The following is a 22,185-nucleotide window of genomic DNA, read 5'->3' on the forward strand; positions in this document are numbered from 1 at the left end:
GTAGTTTTTCTTGGGTTAATTGACACTTCGCATAAACAGATTACCTGTGTTTGGGTGAAAACTATAAATAAAAGATTTAGCTGAACCATCATTATGATTGTTCTCTTCTAGTCATGCATATTAAAGCAAGTAGAAAATATATTTGTGATGCAATTACAACAGTGTTGGGGAGTTACGGAATACATGTACCGCCGCTACGTATTTAAAATACAAAATATGAGTAACTGTATTCTGTTACAGTCACTGTTTAAAGAGGTGGCATTCAGAATACAGTTACTTTGTTGAAATGAATGGATTACACGGCAGTATTTTCCTGTTTCATATGTTAGGCTTTGCCCTCTCTATTTTTGGTCATTCCAATTTCCGGTGGAAAACCAAACAAAACATGCATTAATAGGCAGTAATGCCTGGGTCTCAATCTAGCGGCCCGCATAATGACGTGAAAAAATATTTTTAAAAATTATTCAAAAAATTATTTAATATGAAGGCAATAGGCAGAGTGTTACAGGCATAGCCATAAAGAATGTAGCCTCATGGGCAGTGTAGTCCGTGCTGCAGGGAGAATGGACTGCCCGTTATGTGTCTGTGAGTGCGAGGAGGGAGAAAAAGGAGACTTGAAAAGTACGAGTTGTCATCGAGCAGAAACGGTAGCTGGAAGCATGTAAATATAATAATAACCACTGCAGCCAAGAAGAGAGCCTGACGAGCCCAGTTGTAAGTAAGCTATTAAGACTTGACTGTACACCGTGTTCGTGTTTTCCTCTGAAACAATAAGTTCCGTTGGAGCAGCCTTTCAACGCCTCTCTCTGTCTCTCACTAGCAAAGTTGACCCAGACAACAAAGTAAAGCTATTTTTCAGCTACGTGCCCGACACAGAACCCACCGTATTAGCCAGAGGTCCCTTTACTACGGTTCGGAGCCGCGGACCTGTTTTATATACGCGCAGAATAGTTTTCTACACGAGATCGCTGCAAAAAGTGCAGCCTTACCTAATGTCCACCCTACTGTTACTCATTTTATATTAAGATTTAAAAATCTAGTTGGTATTGGTATGGTGAGTAACCTTCTGTAATAGTAATAAATCACAGCAATAGTACATTCACGTAGTTGTAAAATGCATGATAATATATTAAGTAATCCAAAGTATTCATAATACGTTACTCTCACTGAGTAACATAACGGAATACGTTACAAAATACATTTTGGGGCATGTATTCTGTATTCTGTAGTGGAATACATTTTAAAGTAACTTTCCTAATACTGCATTACAAATTTAGCATGTGTCTTTAAAAGAAAACACTAATAACTAAGTTGGATACCCAGCTATCAGAGCAATGAACTGTTAACCTTACTTTCATTTCTGATCAGTGTACGCTTTCTGTCACGTGGCTTCATCACGCTCACCTGTGCTGCATTAATGTTACCCGTGTAGCCAGTCACACATATGTATTAAATTAGATTTATAAGAAACGCATAGAACACAAGAATCTGTGTATTTTGTCTGAAGAAATACCAACATTAAGTCTGAACATTAAATTCAGCCAAGGTGGTTTTTCGTGATTAAAAAAAAGCAGTTCTAATCCTGAAGATGATTAACAGTAAATTTATTCTCTACGCAAGCAGACTAATGTAATAATTTATCTCACGGTCTCCAGGAATGGGCTTTAAAATTGTCTTTGTACTGACTCAACATCTTCAAGTTTTCTGTGCTTAAAAAAGTTAAACACTAAGTGACTAAGAGCTGAATTGGTTTTTAACTTTTACTTAACTTTTTAAAATAAAACAAATGTATTTCAATAGGTGATTCAACCATAGTTATATGTTTATGTAAAAACACTGTCATTACTGAATGAAATGTTCATTACAGGAAGGCAGTGGACCACTGCACGAGACAACCCCCCCAACTCAGGAGTCCAGCTGAGGATAATCCATCTAAATACAGCCACAGGGGGAAGGGATGATGAGGCGCAGGTGAACACAGTAACGAGGGTGGGAAGAGGAACAAAGGTAGGAAGTAAATACAAAAGCTACTCAAGGAAACTAGACAAACTAGACAACAGCAATCACCTTGTGGCTCTTTATATTGTAAGACAAAGACCCTACACTAATAAAGAGAAAAACCTAACAATCAGATGACCCCAGCTGAATAAGCAGGTGGAAAAACTCACTTTTAACAGGAAGAAACCTCCAGCTGAGGTGCCACAGATAGAAGAAAGACACACTCTACATATAGTGAAACAAGTGTTCATAACAAAAAGGTGATAGAGAGCAGCTGAAGTTTCAATGTTTTGGACAAACTGGTAAATAGTGTTTAAAGGCATAAAAATCAACATTTAAATAAGTAACTGTGTGTAAAAAGATGATTAGTAATCATTACAGGTTACCTGTAAGTCTAAGTGCACTTGGTCTGAAAAGAAAACTACAACTCAACACAAAAAAACTAGTATCACATTTTTCAGTTTCGGTATGGAAAGCTACGGTAAGTATCAGAATAATTAGGAATCAACCACAGGCCTTGAAATTAACAATAAAGGTTTAATTACATTGTTTCTAACTAATCTCAATAGAGAGAAATATCACAACATAGCAGAATATTTGCAGTAATTTTCAACCTATTGTTAATGTGATGATAATTGTGACACCTGTGCTCCATTAGTTTATAAATGTTTACATAGAAGAGTGAATAATCTCAGCAGGATTCGACTATCAAAGAAAAGCACTGAGCAGTTCGCTCTTTTCATCGCTCTTCCTTTTGTTTTCCACACCTTTGTCTTAAAGGACACCTGACAGAGAAAAAGTCTCTGTCTCTATTTATGACAATCGTCCCCCTTTTTCCTCTGATTGATTGCAAAGTTGTAATATCAGAATTATTTGTGTGGTTTGTAAACAAAGCAGCGCTGCAGGTTATTCACTGCTGGTTTGTCCTTGCTGAAGCTTTTACTGTTATATTGAGTGGAAACCGTAAAAACATTGTTTCTACTGCTCCTTGGGGGAGAAATAAAACTTCTCAGCCGGCAGAGGAGAAACTTTATGCTTTCTGTTCTGCTGCTTTTCACGTTCATGCCTCTTTTTTCCCCCCCTTGAACTACACTGATTCTCTGTCTGCCTGCTGCTCTGTTCAAGATAATTCCAGATAAATGAGTGAAGGCCTGCATACCTTCAGGTCTGCATACCTTCAGGTCTGCAGGCCTTCCCAGGAGAATTCAACTCTGTTTGAATTCTAATCAGAGCTGTTGGACGCATGGTTTCTGAGGTTAAATGAAGTCTGCACACAGTAGGATGTGATTGTAAAATTGTGAAGCCCCGCTCGGTTTAATGACGAAAAGGATGAAACTACTTCTCAGTAATGTGGAGAACATAAACATGAAGGCAATCTTAGAGGAGATTTATTCATGTAAAGATTAATAAACACACTTTTCTTTCTGGTTAAAGATGTATCTCGAAGTCAACCAGAAACGAACACGAGGCCAGGTTGGACAAATATCTGTGCTAAAGGCTCAGTTAAACGCCCTCCCTTCCGGCTGCTGCTGCTTTTCTGAGACTCCGCGGCTTCATTAACTGTCGCCCAACATGAAGCTCCTGGCTGGCTTTCAAACACAGGCCATAAAGCACACATCAGGGGACACACATCACATGACTGTGTCTCTGCTCTGACTCGTCTAAAGAAAAACACATAAACTGAGCATCAAGGATGTGTCTAACTGTGCTGGTTTGTACAGCACACTATGATCACATTAGTACCTAAGATTTTGACCAAAACAGGCAGACTAAAAGGTAAAATGTCACCCTGGGTGAGAAAGCAAACTAACTTACGCCATAAGCTTATTTAAGCAAATCAGGCATAGAGTTAGTCAAATAATCCTCAAAGTCAAGCTCTGCCAGCAACCCCACCAGATCCACCCAGCCCAGACGGCATATGCTTGGTTTATAGTCTTCTTCTCTTCGACGTTCATCTGACTCCATCTCATCCTATTCCCAGCACCCTCCTCTGTCACACCACCCCCCCTGCATGTCTTCCTTCGCTACATCCATGAATCTTCTCTGTGGTCTTTCTGCTTTTGTTAACTTTTAATCAACTGATTCCTGTTTCTAGACACACATTTTATATGTATTTTTGTGGGCTCCTCAAGATTAACTTCCCATCTTTTAAATCTATGGTTTTCTTGGTTGATTTAACCTACCAAGCTAAGTGATACCACCAAATATACATTACTGCAGCTGGAAGCAAAATCTGTCTTTTGACTGTTGCAGTCCTGACTGAGATGCAGGTGAGACAAACACAAGAAACTGTGGCAAATTCCCAAAACCTTGCCCCCATGATGCAGGCCTGATCAGAGAAAATGCATTGTTGTTCACATTATGCAGTCTTCTTGTTCCATACATGTGGAAGAGATAATCTAACACACTAGTTTATTGTTTCTTTTTCCTGCCAGGTAAAACACTCCATAAATAACCTACAGCATAACAGGGTGTGCTGCGTTGGTTGCTACCTGTTTTATCTGCAGTTTTCTCATGCCTCATCCTACAGTACCACGATGCATCTGTCTGAAACGCTCAAGCTTTCTCCCAAATGCTCTCTGAGTCAGATGAATAGATTGAAGCTTTGCTTATTTCTCCAGCTCTCAAAAGCAGACAGCAGTAATCCTTCCCTTTATGCAGCTGGAATGGATCTAGCCGAAGCAAAAGCCTCCTTTAGCAAAAGCAACAAATATAATCCGAGTAACAGGTGAAATACAAAGAGTAGGAAGGCTGCAGTGTGAGCCAAGCTAATGACACACTGTTTATGAATATTTCAATCACGGTCACTTTATTCAACAGAAAGTTACATTTAGGCTCACATCATTGCTTTATTCACAGGGTTTCACTGACTTTAAAAGATAGAAGTTCTGTTTTTTTCAAAGGCCTTTTTCATATACAATATAAGCCATTTCAGAGAGTAATTGCTCTCTGTAATACTCCCTCCTTCCTCTGAAAAGATCCCTTCCTGGCCCACAGCACAGTTCATTAAGCTCCTTTGTTGGAAAGAAAGTGAAATTGATGAAGAGAACAAAAAGGCTGAAACACCTGAGACACACACGACATTCAGTCAGCACTCATCCATACAGAGCAGACACAGGTATGTGTGCTGTTTCTGCACCTGCATCCAGATTTTGATCCAAACGCTGAATCACATGAAAATAGAAATAATATGAAATCAGTGTACTCTTTTTTTCTTTTTTGTAAAGGGCACACTTCAATCAATCAACACTGAACCAATGTGTTAGGACAGAGATCGCAGAGATTGTTTCCACAATGGAAAAATATATTGAACTGTTGAGCTTCTTACTCTGGTTCTTCTTCCCCAAGATAAGAAACACACAAGTCATACATAGAAAGTGTGCTACAGTAAAGATACATGTGAGTATCTGGGGATTTTTTATTTTAATTTTACTTATACCCTTTCTTGCTCCTTTTGCTCCGTCTCCCTGTAGGATCAAGTCTTAAACCAACAGAATGAATGAAACAAGCAAGCTGCTGTAGCCTCAGGCTTTTGTCACACACACACACACACAGTTGTTTTCTTACTCAGTTTCCACCACTTCTCTGTCCTTTGGAGGAGAAGAACTACTTACTAAAGCAGCATTCCCTTGATTTTTTTAAACACCTTTTTGTATGAATCAGAAGAAAACACTGAGTCCAATTTACTTAAAAGATTAAAAACGCTCCACAGTATAGTGGATCAAAGCTACATGTAGGACACACTTGTGACTTGTTTTAAACATGTTCTGTGAACAATCTGCAGTCAAAGTAATTAGAAAGAAAAGATGAACCGATGAACACCAATGGCTGTCAAAATTTATAGTCAATGATAATCAATGCATTAGTAGTTGATTAACATTTGCAAAAAGTTACAACTCACACTGTGACTAAAATGCAGTCTTTGTAGTGTAATGTTGCAGTACAATAGATATTGTCTCCCTGTGCAGATGGTGTCCCTGAACCTCCAGAGGGTTCAGTGGGTCGGGACATTCGGCGTGCCCAGAAGTCTGCTGCCCTGCAGGGCTTTGTGAGTCCAGAGAGCACCCTACTGTTCCTGGAGCTTCTCCAATACAAATACACACACCAAGCCAAAATACACCCACTAAGCAGTCTTTGCCTTAGTTACATGGACACCCCACTATCCTTCAGACAGTCTCATGTTCAAAGCAATTATTTGCAGCCATAGGATTTCATGATTTTAAAAACTGTAATTTTGCTTTCTTGGTATGGAAAGTGTGGCATAGTGAAGACCAACATGACGTAGCATAGTTGTGATTCGTCACCAGTTCAACCTTACTCCAAGAACCAGGCTTACCCCAAGGGCTACTCCCACAGTAACCAAGGTAGAAAGATTAGCTGTAATCTGAAAAACCATGAAGTAAAATTTGTCTGTGAAGGTTCTCAGTCATCCAGGTCATCGTAGTCTAAGGAGCATTGTGACAAAGTGGCTAGGACAGAAGTCATTTGCCATTTGTCATTGTGTATATTGTTATTTTGTGTTCTGTTATCCTATAGGCTATCATAATGCTTTAATGTAAACACAGCACATGTAACCTTGGCTCTACATACTATCCCGGGTCTGTTTGTGGTAGCATTGGTTATATTCATTTCATCTGTGCAAATGTACTTAAAGCTAAATGTCACTTCATCATTAATTGATTTGAATCTTTCATTTGTTTATGTAGTTTGGTTATACTTACCATTGTGTGTTCCTCTGGACAGGTCCTATGTGTAAAACAGGTATGTGGGAATGGCCGCCCCAGTACTTCCTGATTTTATAGGATATGACATCACTGATCATGTCAATTGGGTGTAACCAAATGAAGGGGTGTTTCTTTTGTGTAAAATTGTTTATTTCATTTAAAATAACCCCATGAGTCAGAGTAAGTGAAGAGTGACTTTTCAAACTGTTTAGTTGGGTGAATGAGTTTGTTAAGTGGAAAAATGATTTTATTCCTGTTTCTTTGTCTAGACTATGCTATTTAGTCTACCCTGTTTTCCCAATGGTGGAGGTTAATGTGATCCAGGTGTGAGTAGAATTCTATATAAAGCAGGTGAAATTTTGACTGACAGGTTCTTATGTTTTTGTGAAATAATTGTTGAAAGGCGACGCCAGAAAATAAAGAATACTTAAAAGAAACTTGAACAGTCTGCAGATGCTGTCTTCCTATCACCTTCCATGCTGCTTATGTCACGCTACCTCACAAGCATGAAGTAAAATTCAATTTAAAAAAACTCAGTGGAGTGGAAAAAGCTTGAGTGGAGAAGAATTTCCTTTTAGCAAAAATGCTAAAAGAATTAGCAAAACAGAGATGTACAAGTCAAAGGGTAAAAATGTGTTAAAATTGTTTGTTAAATGCATGAATGTCACATGAAATAACACGGTTAACATGCTTAAAGAAATGATAACTGAATTTTCTAAGTGCTAGAAAAATAAATCAGGAAAAGTTTAAATTTTGCTGAATGAATCAAAAACAGATTAGCAAATTCCTATTAAATGTAGTAGCTAAAAGTAGTGGATGAATATTTTAAATGGCTAACAAAAAAAATCCTACTTGGTAACTTAAAGTGTTAATAAAAGAGTTACATGCAGTGTAAACAGTAGAATTGTCAGCTAATAAGGTGTCAATTGGATCTTCTATTAGCTAATTAGCTGATCATTTTAAATGTAACATTTTTTTTAACACTTGGGAGAAAATCCTTTTATTTTCCTCCTCTGACATGCTCTGCGAGGCATTGTCCAAATACTAATCGACCTAAAAGTCAATTTACGTTACGTTACATGTAAATCACCGCAAAAGAAGCACGTATTCCCTGAAATTCCGAGAGCTTGCTTCTTCAACATCTTCAAGAGTTCTAAATAAATGTCTGTCCTCCTTCAGAAAATCTTATGTACGCAAACGCACGTTGCAACTTCTTATCTGGTGGGCGTCTTTTATTTTGACAGGAAATGCGCACCTGAGGACCACTTATGTGCAGCCCTGGCTATAGTATAGATGATGGTTAAAGGTCCTCCAAAGACCCGAAGGGACCTTTTGCCCTGTCATGAGTCTGGAGTTTCTTATGTCAGTCTTACCCATCCTTACATACACATTAACTTTGTGTTAGTTAGCTTTTTGTTTGTTTGTTTACTGAGTCTCCACTGAAGCAGCTTCAGAAGCCAATCTGCTTTTTATTATTTATTGAACAGAATAAAATAGTAGTAGTAAATGAGAAAAAGTATAGTGTAATGTGATGACCCTCTGGAGTGAAAGCAACTCCAGAGAAACCTGCTGCCCAGACCCCGCATCCCCGCACTACCCCTCAACCCCTGGTCCACACACACACACACACTGACTCATAATAATGCTGCTCATGCACATGGTAGGAAATTAATCTCATACACACACAATGAAGTCAGCAGCTTATAACCACACACACACTCTCTCTCACACAAACATGCACACACTCACACTGTACTTCAGTCGCTTTCTTATTCAAATTCACTAATTAAATTATAATTTACATGAGATTAAAGTCTTACGGAGGTTCAACACGGTTTAAGGACATTTTTAGAGAACTGCCACCCCGCCCCTATTGTCATAAGACACTCTCTCTCACACACACACACACACACACACACACACACACACACACACATGTACACACAGACATGCATACACATGAGTGTAGAAAGGAACTAATCCCTGCTCCATCCACACACAGAGACACACACACAGAGGCATACGAAGTCAACAATTAATCCTCCACACACACACACACACACACAGACACACACGCAGCAGTGATGTGGGAGTGTCAGCGTTTCTGAAAGACTGAACAGATGTCAAATGTCCAGCTGCCACCTTCTGTATCTGTGTGTATGCTCACGTGAGAGAGACTTTTTGCACTTCTGTCTCGAAGGTCAAGTATATTTTTGTCCTCTCCAAAAGGCTGTTTAAGGGTTAACACCTGTGTTTTTGGTGGAAATCAGGGCTCGTATGACATCACTGAGGTTGCTCACAGGATTAGTAATGCAGCTGTAAGTGTGAGCCAATCTCCTCTTAAAAACGTTTGTGTTTTTAATTCTGTGTTTATATTTCTGATGGGATCATCTTTCTTCACTGCAGATGGAAGTATTTGTGAGACAAAGCAGAGAACGTGGTCAACATGCTGTTTTATTCTGTTGCGTTTGGATATAATGAGCCAGAACTGAACTTGAATTGAATTAAAAGTTTAATTAAAAAATTTCCAGGGGAACAGAGAGCTGCTGCAGGCGGATGCTCCTCACTGTGGTCTATTGTTACTTCATGAGAAAGAAAGGGAGGGCTTAATTTAGACTACACCCTAATGAGCTTTATCATCTGAACAAAAATAACTTTTTAATGCATTTTGAAACTACAAAAATTTGTTTGGAAAGGAATAAAAGATAAAAACCGGAGTCTGGTTTGCTGTGATTTGATCCCTTTTCAGTGTTTTGATGATATAAACTGAGTCTCACAGGAGGACATAATAATAGTAATGAAAAAAAACTTCATGTTGTGAGGAAAGGCGAGAGGGAGAACCACGCTGATTAAATAATTCACTATGAGCAATCACTTGGCAAATGCGGGGAGGAAGAATTCCCGTTTAACAGGAAGAGAGCTACAGAAGAAGCCAGATGAAGCCTTATTTGTACAAGAATGTGAAAGCTAATTAAAAGCTAATTCTAGCTTCCTGATTTAACAAGCTACCGTGTAGAACTGATAAGAACAGATTGCTAATTAACTCTCCTTAACATCTAAATTTAATACTAGAAATTCTAAATACCCAAGCCGCAGTTTTCTTTGGAGGTCTGATAGAACAGTTAACTGGACAGCAAACCATATCAAGACATTCCCATTTAAAATGCTCCAAAATCCACCGGCAGCACAAATATGTAAGGTCCTGTTCAGAGGTAGCACACCTGTTACTCCCTGTGCTTGGTCAGCACCCCTTCAGATTTTATCTGTGTGCAATTTTCAAATTAAATATATAATTTTTATTGCAATTTACAGCACTGCAACAGGGTGCAAGTAAAGCTATCTTTAGCTTTTAACTTGACCTGATTTACTCAAATTCATTTAGAATCAACAGAATAAGGTGAAAGTCAAATCAAAGTGATGAAAAAAGTCTTTATTTTAGCAGTAGCATTTGTTAAATGTTGCATAACAATAATAATAATTTCCATTCATTATTTGCACTTTCTTACGCAGCCTGCTATGGTCCTTTAAGCCGGTGGTTCCCAAACCAGGCCCCTCTAGGCCCCCCTTTGTTTTACAAGAAAAATGTTCACGCCCCCCCCCCCACACACACACACACAACCATATTTTGCTCCATTGCGGTTTATTTCACACCTCAAACATTTAGTAAACAATTAAGCAAATGCAAGTAATCTGCAATAAATTACAGGTAGTAAGGAAATAAACTACTAACTCTTTTACGCTACGTCCGCACCTACACAGGTATTTTTGAAAACGCAGCTGTTTCGTCCACATGTAAACGGCGTTTCGAATCACCGAAAACTGAGATTTTTTAAAACTCCTTTTTTGCGTTTACGTGTGGACGAGGAATACAGAGTTCGTCACGCAACGTCAAAGGTATGTGCCTTTTTTTCACGTCACGCTGTGTGCACGTTACTGTTTACATGAGATGAATTGCAGAATGACGGATAGAGACAAAATACTGTTAATCTGACTATCTGCAGGTTTTACAGGCTTACATATACACGCAGTTACTGTCCCTCCATTTACAAAGGCAGAGTCACGGTGTAATTATTTTACGTGTAGTTGTTTTTTTTCCTGTGTAATAATATTCAACATTGTTGCCAACACATTTTTCAAAAAATGCCTCTCTGTGCAAAATGGGTTTAAAAACATAAACAGCTGTAGGATACTGTTAGTCCATGATTTGAACCGGGGGAACAAATTGTGGCAGGATCAGCCTGATATTATTTGTATCCCACTGTAACTTTACTGTATAAAGTATAGTATAGTATGTATATCTCCAAAATGTCGAGTAGTTAGTCATTACAAGAAGTGTGCGTGAACTAAAAATCAAGAATGTGGGATACTGTTTGTCTGTGATTTGAAGAGCCCAGCGCTGCTCCCAACGCAGGGAAAACCAATTATGCAGGGAGACCTACCTCGGCACTTGTGCAGGTGAAGCCAAAGGGCAGACATGCTTCACCATATTTTCTAGTCTTTGGCTTAGAATGAAGTTGGTTTGGAAACATATTCAGCTTCATCTCCTGCTTTGCATTTCTGTAGGCGCCCCGTGCTAGCAGTGTCCAAGTGTTTTGTTTTTTTCCCCCCTTTTCATCCCGCGCCCCCCCTGCCATGGCTCTGGGGGGCGGGCCCTACACTTTGGGAAGGTCTGTTTTAAGCTATTCTGCAACTGGTCAGCTGTAGCTATGAGTGGATTTATATACTTACGTAATGTGATTATCATAATTTTGTTTGAAAACTGAGCTGCAGTTCACTTTAAAAGCAACTGAGCTGCCTCAATGTCACCATGGTTAGGATGAGTCATTGTATACACAAACATTTTGTTGTATTAACATTTCAGCTTAGTGGGTTCAGATAGTGTGAAACTACATTCCCAACTAAGACTAACAAGCAGGCTTAGTTCTCATTTCTCACTAATCCCTCATTTACAACTGCTAATTTTAAAGTTGATTTCTGTTAGAGTTATGTAAATGTACAGTTTTATTTATTTATAGCTCTAAAATTCTCCAACAAAGCTGCATTTATGTCCATAAGTTTATAATATGTGCAGTTAAGGCTTTGAAGGAAAACGACAGGAAGACGGGCAAGAAAAACAAGAAGGGTGAGAAAAAGTACAAGAAAGAAGAAGAAGAAAAGGACAAGAAAAAGGAGAGGAGCAACCAACAACAAAAGAAGTACATAATTGTTATCCTGTTAGACATTTGTGCGCATGAATTCTTAAATTAGTGCCAAATGCATATGTGAAGTCACAACGACCCTTCACCTTTGTATACCAAATCTGAGGTGACCGTTTGTTCCAAATGTAAAGAGCCTCCTTGGAGAAACGAGGCTTTCTAGCGATTTCATGTCATGAGACCTGGATGTACGGATGGCTGGACGGAAAAACAAAACGTAGCCGTCCGCGGCTGAAGGCATAAAAACAATTATTCTGTCTTTCATGTCTGATATGTGTATTTGTGTAGCTCGACATGCGCTCAGATGAAAGGGTGAAATCAAAGGATCACAGCTGAAAGAGGCAAAGAAAGCCACTGATGCTTTTAAATTGCATGAAATTACACACATCTGAGGCCATAAAACCGCTTTGTGCTCTCTGCTGGTGACTGCTGGATTAAGATGTTAAGAAAAATCTATATGTGAGGATAAATACATATGTAATTCAGGATTTTAGGCCAATAATTGCACAAATTTAGAGCCTGATTATTCTTACAGCGTAAACTGCATTGTATAAAATCAGCAGTTAAGAGTTTCCCCTAAGGTACTGGCAGCTGAATATTCAACCAAGACTAAAGAGTGAATAAGACTTTTTTATTATTTAATAATTTGGTCTGATTTTTTAACTGAACAGTTGCAAGAAAACACATTTATATTTGTTCTTTAAAATATATGTATATACATTTTTTTTTTTACTTGTGATAACGGGAAAATTGACTACATTAGGTAGTGCTGAAGCAAAATTGAAGGCAGGATGCAATAAGACGTCTTATTTTGGAAATATCTGAATGCATTTGATGTCGGCTGTGAGCCTGGCAGACATAACAGACCATAGAAACCTAATGTATCCTTGAGATACCCTGAGATGACCATTGTTGTGAACTGGCACTATATTTATAAAACTTAAATACTGAGTTCTACTGGAAGAGAAAACTCCAGACGGATACACGGGGAACAATCAGCGAGCTTTCCAACACAGTCTCATTTTTCTAGAAAGCTTTTTTATAAATATTTAGCAGCAAAGAGCAGCTTATGACTCAGAGTGAGGTCAAATCTCCACTCCTGTAAAATTTAAATTCAAGCAGTTACATTTCACAGCATTTCCAGTCTCCTCACACATCTGCCTTCAGATCTGTTTAAATAAACTCGCTGTCTCCTCCAAGAGGAAGAGTCAGCCAAGCTGCAGCCAGTCTTTGTTTTAAGACGGGCCCATCTGCTCTACTGTGGGTGTGTGTGTGCGTGTGTGGGTCAAAAAGCCAACAATGGCTTCCTCCCCTTCTTCCTATATCCCACTACATCTGCCACAACCCCTGACTGTGTGTGACTAACAGCACTGTATGAAGTCACTAAGTGTGTGTGAGTGTTGGACAGATGGGGCGACAAGTGTTGATTGTCATGGAGATGAGGGCAAACCCTTTTAGCCCGCGCACACACACACACACACACACACACTCGCATATTCTGTCAGTCTGTATTCTCCTCTGGTTTCATTGTATCTTTGTCAGCACACTAAAATGCACGGCAAGGTTTTTAAAGTTTCAAAAAAGTAGTTGTTAGGGAGTAGTAGTTGTTAAAAAGCTTCAAAAGTCAAATGTCTTTAGTTTTTTTTTTTTCAGTTTGGTTAAAATTGGAACAAATAAGTCCGACAAGGTGTTGGTGCATGGGTGTAGATTTGGTGTAGATTTGCAATGTTTTTCAGTGACAACATGAAAGACACAAAGGACTTAATGTAGGAGGAACAGTAAATGTTTCCATTAAAACTAAATCTAGTGAAGGTACAAACTCAACTAGGAATGAAGTGTTTAGTGTCCCCCCAATGCTCAAACAAATCCAATGCCTGTTTACTGTTTACTGAGACCCTTTGAATTCTTCTTAATGAAAAATAAAGTTGCACTGCCAAAACTGAAATAATTCAAAACTCTAATGCTGAAACTGATTAAAAGTAAAACTAAACTAAAACTCAACCTTATTAAAACAACACATCTGCCTGCATAGATCTAGTTAGAGTCATTTTTGCTGTTCTTTAGTCAAACCTCTGACATGTGCATTGTTTGTTGAACCCTCCCGAACAGAACAAAGGCAGCAAGCTGGCCTCCTCCCATCACGTCACCAAACACTCTCTCCCATTCCTGCCACAGCTGTGCCGCATCGCTGCCTGCTGTTTCAACTATTCCACCACCCCAACATCCACCTGTAGTCTTGTGCTGCTGAAATAAATCACTTATTTCAAACTTGGATTTTCTCACTGAACTATATGAAGTGAACCACAGTCGACCTATTTTGCTTCGTGATTAGACACAAGTCGATACCACTGTAATCTGATTAAGTTACACTGCAAATATTTGGCTATTTGACAATGCCCAGCACCCAATGACAAAGCACATAAAAGAACACAGTGATTCACACTTTCCCACAACACAGGGCTGTTTTCAACCAAATGCAGTTGAAACAGTGGCCACATGGCCCTGAAGTCAACATGTACAAAAATGGTCCAGGGAGACCCTCAGAAAATATCGATTATACTGAATACAAATTTATTTGATTTACAGTCTGTTTTGTTGTGATCAAAAAGTCACAGAACGTCTACTCTTTTTTTATAAATAAAAACACTTTATGTCACATATGTACACCATATAATATTTATTTATTAATTATGCTGAATGCTGAAGTTACTTTTCTGGGCTTCTGGACTGTCACAGTGCATAACAAGTGTGTACATAGAGAAAAAAAAGGTTTTTGATTTAAATAATTTTGCTTTCCCTTTTCTAGCTAAGTGATTAAAAGATAATATTAAATGATTGTTATAAATTTCCAGAAATGTATGAAAGGGTTTTTAAAGATTTAAAGCAGAAAGATTTTATTTATAGTATATTTTAAACCAAGACATGTATTCTTGTTGAGATGCTACAACAAATATTGCCTACATGAAAATTTGTGCTGAAGTTTGCTATTAAAATCCAACACACCTTCATTTTAGTGTATGACAGATTAATTGATGAATATAACAGTTTTTCTTGTTTTTGTTACAGATTTGGTCAATTATTAGCTCAGAATTTTAAGAAACTGGTTAAAAACATCAATGTCCTTGACTCACAGTTGTTTCCAAACACATTCTAGTCTAGACATGGAGAAAATGAGGGCTTTGTACTTGAGAAATCTCTGAAAGTTTCCCTTCTCCTTTAATAATTTATTCAAGGCCTTCAAAAATTTCTGGAAGAATAAATACAAGTTAATGAGCGATGCTGGGAGACGCTGCTGATACAAACATAAATAGTGAAGTCAAAGACTGAAGCTCACGTTGTGCACCCTGGTAAGACAGTTTCTTTGATGTGGTGATGGTGGTGCCTCTTCATTGTTGGCTGAACTGTTGCCTGGTGTCGAGTCTCTTCCACCCAACTCAACAGGAGATTAACAAAGAGTGCTTTAAATATGTGCGTTGTATTGGTGAGGTTCTAGGATGACAAGCACATCATCAGTACTGGCACCAGGCTTTGCTGTAGTCCACTAGCTCTTTCCCAGTCTCAGACCTTCACTCTCTTAGAGCTGCGCTGAATGGACCGTGGTTACTCGGCCGGCCATAATCTCTGAATCTCTAACTGGGGGCCGCGCTTCCTTGAACAAACTGCTAAGGCTCTTTACTTGAATGATCTTATGGGTTTATTATTGTGATAATAGTTGAGTATTCTGTTGGAGCTAGATACTTAACCTTTCATGTAAATATGCACCAATAGTCATTGATATCCATCCAATCCCGGGTGAGCACTACTTTGCCAAGCCTCCACTTAATATTTGCCTCCAGCTACTTCCCACATCATATTTTTAAATATTCTGGCACCAGGATATAATCATTTTATCGAACACAGACCATGAAGAAGCAGCTTTAAGGAAGGTTTAAAAAAGGAAAGAAAAGTGTTTCGTCTTTTATCACAGACTTTTCCACCTCAAGTCAGGAGAATATATTTTTACAGTGTTTTCTAATGTTTTTAATGTAAAAATGTTAAAACAAATGTCTGCCGATAGAAGCCATTCCTTCTGACTGTAATGCTCTCCATATATTTCTGTACCATTAATGCCTGTTGTAGCTAAGCATGAACAGTCATGCTGTGTGTGATCTGCAGTTTTAAATAAATTATTTGACTCAAAGTACTCCATTTACAGTAATGTAGAGATGATGATGCAGTGAAGCATATGCATCTGTGAGAATGAGGACGAGTGAACTAAAACACGAGGCTTGTACTCCTTTTTGTCTCTTTGATAAATCGAGCTGGATCATCTCTCACAGCGACGGCCATAACGGGCTCCAGACCTCCATTAGCCTGAGTAGGATAAGGGGTTAAGAAAACGGATGATATGATGTGTCCTTGGTTGACCACATAATGCACATTAGAGACCAGATGGTACTAAATATTTGGCCCACATGTGGCCCATATCTGCATTTTTCTATGAGTACCTTTCAGCCTTGACTGATGGCATAAACTCAAGAAGATTTTGGCTGCCACAACTCATCCACAGTTCCACCTTATGCGATCCAGATGTCAGGTGGGATGTAATATCTGGACCACATCTATCCCACCCAGCACTTGCCATAACCCATGTCAAGATGGGGTCATGATGTTTGAGACACGAATATATCAGTGCCTTAACCAAGCCATATTGGCCAGAGGTACCCAAATGCGTCTGCTACAGACTGAAGAAGACAACAAAAACACAACAAAGTGTGTCCTGTCAGTGGTCATACTAGTGTTCTTAAAAAAATAGCCTTTGGATTCTTAGCAACCACAGAGCTGTTCCAGCACAAATACCAGTTTGGCGTCAAAAATTTTTTTGTGGTTCAAAGTCGTTCACTAAAAACACTTGTGTTCCAGCCTTCACAGAAAATTAAAGTTTTAGTATAAGCATCTTAGATTTTTTTATTAGGCTCAGCACTACATTTTGGTTACTTGAGGAAAGTAATTGGCATCAAGGTACATTTCTCAAATATAGGTTGTACTTGTTTGGATATCCCACTGTTCAAAAAAAGATCATGAGAGATTACTTAAAGAGCATTCACTGACTTATCAGCAAATGATCGACAGGTCCTCCTGAATAATTGATACTTAAATGCTAAATCGGCTCTGGCAGCATCTCTGTCACCTGCTGTGTCAGAGACTCTCAAAGAGAAACATTAATGGAGCTGCTGGGTAAAACAGAGCCGGGACTGCAGCCAATCAGCTGTCAGAGTGGGAGGATGGAAATGCTCATTAGACCGTCCAATCTATCAGAAGGAAACCTGCAGACTGAGAGGTGACAGCATGCATGAGTCACAGCCTTGTTAACGTAAATATTGAAGAAGCTTTAGTGGAAATGTTCAGGTGAGGCTCAGATTCCTCAAATGTTAATGTTAAGAGCAGAACTTTTGGAGTTTTTATTATTTGAATTCCCCAGAAGCTATTTCGACATATTTTAGTAAGCCAGTGCACTGAAACCTCTGTGTTATTTGGTTCCTAATGTGACCTGACAGACGAAGATGTCTGATGAGTTTCTTCTCATTGAAAAACATTGCTTCTTTCACTTGTATCACACCTGAGGGGGAATGAAAAGCTTAATAAATGTGATTTGAAATCTGGAAAATTAAATGACTTGTAAAGATGAAGGTAGTTTGCTGAATATGAATGAGGGTCACAGAGGGAGGCGTTGAGCTCGCTATAGGAGCTGCAATTAAAGCCAATCCAGATATTTAAAGCATCTGATTCACAGCCAGAACGTGAGGTGGAGGAGGAGGAAAGTCATTGCCAGGTGCAGTCGGAACAAGACAGCATTACCACGTTTAAAATACACAATAACTACATCGAGATCAAAGGAAGCACACAAACAGCATAAAGCCCTGTTGGCATCTGCTAAAGCCTGCAATGTTCATTACAACAAGTACTACAAAACTCTTGGAAAGAACAAACAAGGTATCCTGACAAACACTGGGCACGTACTGGATGATAATTAAAGCTGGAAATGGAATGAGGCTGGCCTGTCATCGATGCTGTTTGGTCCAAGAACAGTCAAGACATACAACCATGAAAAATCTGCCAGTAACACGATCAGTATAAATATTTTAGACCCTTTTTTTCTTGCTTATGTACAATTGGACTGTAACAATATTTTAACACTTCAGAATAATGGTCACACAGACTTGCTAAACAAGTGAGGAAAGAATCAGAAATCACCAGGGAACTGGTAAACAAGGTAGTTTTAGAAGTTAGAAGATGGTGCTTTCAAAGCATCATCTAATTATGACTTAGAGTACATAGGGCTATTTTAAACCTGTTATTTGGGTCCAGGTTGCTGGGGCAGCAGCCCAAGCAGAGATGACCAGACTACCCAATCCCCATCCATTTCCCCTAAATGCAACTCTCCAAAATATCCTGGGTCTGCCCTGAGGCCTTCTTCTGGTAGGCATGCCCAAAACATCGCCCCAAAGTGGTGTCCAGGAAGCATTCTAGTCAGATGCCTGAACCACCTCAGAAGGCTCCTTTCATTCTGGAGGAGTAGCGCTCCACTCTGAGCTCTTTCGACTGACTGAGCTCCACACTGGCTCTAGGAGAGAGGCCATTAGAGGAAGCTCATTTCAGCCTCTGATATCTGCAGTCTCATTCTCTCAGCCACTACCCGTAGCTCGCCCATGGCCATCGGTGAAGGTAGGAAATATATTCTATCTTTGCTTTCACACCCAGCTCTGTTAAACCACAGCAGACTGGTACAGTATACACATCACTACGAGTACCAATCCGTCTGTCAACCAGAAAAGCCGGAAAAGGGTGGTGTGCTGACTCCAGGTCAGGGAGCAGCTGCAAGTGGTGGAGCTCACATATCATGGGGTCTTGTCTGCAACTGAGTGGAGAGTGTAGCGAGAGACTGGCAGGATTAATTCAGTCATGCATTAATAAGCTTCATAAAAAGGAATTGAATTGAATTTAAAAGCCAGCACAGCACTTGACTTATACTGAGTTATGTTTAGCTAAATTTAGACACAGGATGACAGGAAGATTCATCCTCTTGTGACTAGGATTGGAGTCGGATCATTTAATTTTATAATTTGATATCTTATGACAAATTAGGAACTGTCCTGATGGTTGGTTTGAGGAAGGGTTGGTCAGGGGACTCACAAAATATCAGCACTTATGATAATGAAAACATAGTTATTAGTTGTGGAGATCATCTAAGTTTATGTATACATAATTCTCGTACGCCAAAAGCAATCATTTCTACTGTTGGCTCTGTACGATGAGAAGGAGAAGAATATCCCTAATGTGGTCACACAGGCACACAGCTCTTCTGTGAGCACAGAAGCCCCACCCACCTGCTCGTCAAAATTTCTGTTTGCATTGGACAGCCAATCAGCAGAAAGTTCAGTGTGAGGTCATCTTTGAAAACTAACCCAAGCCTCGGGTCCAGCCCCAAACTCACAAACCCTGTATTTTAGAGAAAAGGCTTAGTGTTAGGGTCATCACCAGTGATGATTTAGACCTCATGTGTTTAAAGGAAGGGTGACCTTAAAAGGGGGGAGCTGAACCAACGCTGTAAAAGATAAATCAAATCAAATCAAGTCACTTTTATTGTCACATCACATGTGCAGGTAGACTGGTACAGCACATGCGAGTGGAATTCTTGTGTGCGAGCTTCACAAGCAACAGAGGTGTGCAAAAATACAATAACATGAGATAATCAAGTATTATTGTAAACTGTAAACCAAAAACAGTTTCTCTACTAGAACTCACACATAAGGACAACATAATACAAAAGAATGGCACTAAAAGTGAGGTCAACACATAAACATAAGCTTTAAGAACCAACTAGCATGTTTTAATTCAAATTAAATATTTACTAAAATTTACATTATGCATGATTTAGTCTCTGAATAAAAAGCCAAAAAATTCAAGTACCTGGGCTCATTTCATCAGAAAGAGGTTCAACTTCCCGTTGTTCAGAGCACACTGTGCTGTTGATTGAAACTCTGACATCAAATAACTTTTTACACTACATCACAAAAAAAAAATCCTCATCAGTGGGAATAATTAAAATACTGTGATGTCAGCAGTGTGCCATCCTGCAGCCATGCTGTCACCTCCTACTGCTGATGCAGTTTGATGTCACAGCTTCAGGCTTTGTGGCTCAGCGTTACACGCAGAATACCCACTGATCTGGCTGCAAGCGGCGCGCTGCTGTGACTTTGTGTATGAGCATGTGTGACTCTGGCTGCTTAAGCTGATGTGACATTTCTCTGAAGTTCAGGTCTGTTAAAATCAACTGAAATGTGAAAGTTTTCCAGGTCAGCGAAGATGCTCCGGTTTTGAACACAGTGCTGAAATCTCTGAAGGTCACGACCTGTTTGAACTTCCTGGCTCATGATGAAGCCTGACAAGGTTGAAGTGGCTGACATAGTGATGCCTAACTGTTTTTTACTCCAGGGATGGAAGCCAGGAGACACAAACTGCTAGATTTAAGAGCTTCTTTAAAGGGCCATAACACTTTAAAAAAATCAAATTTAATCACATCAGCTGTAAATCAAACTTGTCACTACTTTCGTTTCTATAAAAAAACGACCTACAGAAAAGTCTGAGTGAAGACTTTTGAAGTTCACAGCAGAGAGAGTACGATTAAACTGTATGATTTTATAAATCACTCACGTTGTTGTGGAGAAATTTTGAGCCACTCGCCTTTACAACATTACTTCAGTTCATTGAGGTTTGTGTGTATTCTTTTATGTGCTCTAAATGTCCTGCTACATCATTTCAGTCAGGTTAATTTCTGGAATTTGATTGGACTACTTTGGCTGTGCTTGGGATCTGTTCTTTGTCTCATGACCCAATTTGTGCCAACTTTAGATGTCAGAGAGATGCCACTTTGGTCACTTTGATATAGTGAGGAGTTCATCTCACTGAGTGGAAGATGTCCATCAGCCCTCCAACGTCATGCCTAATGGTTGGTACGAGGTGTTTCTGCTGATATGTTGCGTTTGGTTTTCTCCAAAAGTGATGCTGCACACCATGGACAAATATCTCCACTCTGGTCTTGTGTATCTAAAAGACATTTTTCCAGAAGTCTTGTGATATGTTCAGAAAACTTTGCAAACCTAAACAGTGCTGACATGTTTAGCAGCTCTTCCAAACGAGACGTATGTGTTCAGTTTTTTTGTTTTGTTTTTGATCGCACCGTCATTAACTATAACATTTACATCCTAACTCAGACCTTTAGAGTCTGAGATCTAGCTCTTGAGTTTTTAGCAGTTCCTATGATTTAGCTGACAGCAGAAGCATGTTTGAAAGTCTCAATTAATTCTGTCGTTAGTGTCCGTGTTAATCTGCATTTATATGTATGCAAACTGCCTGGTTACCTAGTCATTAAGCAGAAGCAAACCAGTCCAGCATTTGTTTATCGGTTTGGATAACATCAGTAGTAATACACCTGCACTTTTTTTGCCATGACACCCAGCCAGGACATCGCCCATGCCACAGCCGCTCTAGGTATGTCTACAGGAGTATGCAGCCGGGGTCCTCAACGTAAAAAGCAACGCTGTGAAAATGCCGTAGATGGGACTGTATTTAAGTTAGAATATCGCGGCGCTGAAGGGTATGTGTATACCATTAAATATACCGAAGGGACAGTTGTGCTTAGTGTAGATTGTGGCGAGGGATTGTTTTGGGGGGAACCCCAAAGCATCTCTACCAAAAACTGGAAGCTCTTCCGCACCGTAGTGTGTGCGGACCTGGACAATGTGGGCTTCCCAGAGGTGCTGTATGTTTCCCAGTGGAACAGTGCATCAGGCCCTGAGCTTTACAGGGTTGAGGCTGATCGTTTCAATCGCAACCCTGAAGACTTTATTTTTCTCAGTGCATGTGATGACAGGGATAGTCTTATTGCTTCCAGAGGGCTTGAAAACTGGAGGTTAAATCCTTACCCTCTAAACCTTGAAGAGCGCACAAGATGGTTTAAGGACTTGTTTTTTATACAGTGGTGCGACTGGAGAGGTTTGTCGCGTCTGTTTAGCCAGATTGACGACGCGATCAAGAGGGACAGACTCAACACTGCGTACGAGAGTATTAGAAAACGCCTTGTTTTTGACGATCTGGCGAGTTGTCCGAAGACTGGTTTGCCTGCTACCCTGTGCAAACCTAAAATCATAAGACCTTCCGACAACTAAACAATAAACTGGTAGGTTTAATGTGAGGGGTGTGTGTGTGGGGGTTGTGTGTGTGTATCT

At 39.5% G+C, this 22,185-nt stretch overlaps 1 protein-coding gene and 1 long non-coding RNA gene across 5 annotated transcripts in view; both read right to left on the reverse strand.

Moving 5' to 3' along the window:
- The window catches only part of dcc (DCC netrin 1 receptor), a 389,213-nt gene that overhangs the window by 338,149 nt on the left and 28,879 nt on the right, over nt 1–22,185 (reverse strand). The window lies entirely within an intron of this gene.
- Nucleotides 1–22,185, reverse strand: part of LOC146514744 (uncharacterized) — a 67,304-nt gene that overhangs the window by 17,076 nt on the left and 28,043 nt on the right. The window contains exon 2 of the long non-coding RNA XR_014875447.1: nt 1–21,389. This exon is cut by the window's left edge and continues 17,076 nt beyond it. This is a non-coding gene — a long non-coding RNA (uncharacterized LOC146514744). The remainder of the gene's footprint in view (nt 21,390–22,185) is intronic.

The sequence above is a fragment of the Neolamprologus multifasciatus genome, chromosome 7 (genome assembly GCF_963576455.1).
Source record: "Neolamprologus multifasciatus chromosome 7, fNeoMul1.2, whole genome shotgun sequence".
Taxonomy (NCBI): domain Eukaryota; kingdom Metazoa; phylum Chordata; class Actinopteri; order Cichliformes; family Cichlidae; genus Neolamprologus; species Neolamprologus multifasciatus.